At 29.8% G+C, this 694-nt stretch overlaps 1 non-coding gene across 1 annotated transcript; it reads left to right on the top strand.

The window, feature by feature from the left end:
• Nucleotides 1-220: 220 nt before the first annotated feature.
• LOC115901506 lies at nt 221-289 on the top strand. Its single transcript, XR_004060561.1, has one exon. It is a non-coding gene; the product is annotated as a small nucleolar RNA SNORD123 (small nucleolar RNA).
• Nucleotides 290-694: the final 405 nt, after the last annotated feature.

The following is a 694-nucleotide window of genomic DNA, read 5'->3' as shown; positions in this document are numbered from 1 at the left end:
TATAAACAAAATGGTTTGTTTTTATGAATGCATAAGATAGTTTCAACACAGCTATATAAATAAATGTGCACTTACATTTATAAATCTCTGACCTGATTTTTAATAATTGCTGCTTTCTTTCCATTAAAGTCTCTGACAGATAAGGCAGTTAAAGAAGTTATTATATGAATTCTAAATAAGGACCATCTAACTTCAAATCCCTAAAAGTAGTTGAATATTTGGTGAAAATGATGAATTCTTGGGTACTGATTCATGTGATCTGAAAATGCCATCCATTTCCTGATTCACCTTCATATCTCCTCCAGGAAAAAAAAAGTATTTTACAATGAATACTGTCAGTCAAACAATTTTTATGTGTCTGTTTTTCTATCTTTCAGCCAATTCCCTGAACTGATACTTTCAAAATGAAGAGGAAGATAAGAGTGGCAATGAAGAATGCCTTGGAGAAATCCAGTCATAAAGTTTGAGGAGTAGAAATAATAGGAAATATTAATAACTCTGATCTCTTACATAGGTCAGAATTTAGACTGAAATGATGTAAAGTTACAAACCTGAGACATAAGGGCTATTACATTTGAATCAAGATTCACAGATTTTTAAATTAATACATAATAAAAATATTTGCTTTTTCCCTTCTACTTTGGATGGTAATATATTCTGCTGCCTTATACAACTTTCTTATATAGACTAATTT

Source organism: Camarhynchus parvulus, chromosome 2, assembly GCF_901933205.1.
Source record: "Camarhynchus parvulus chromosome 2, STF_HiC, whole genome shotgun sequence".
Taxonomy (NCBI): domain Eukaryota; kingdom Metazoa; phylum Chordata; class Aves; order Passeriformes; family Thraupidae; genus Camarhynchus; species Camarhynchus parvulus.
Note: the sequence above shows the minus strand (reverse complement) of the source record. Positions and strands in the feature narration are given on the sequence as shown.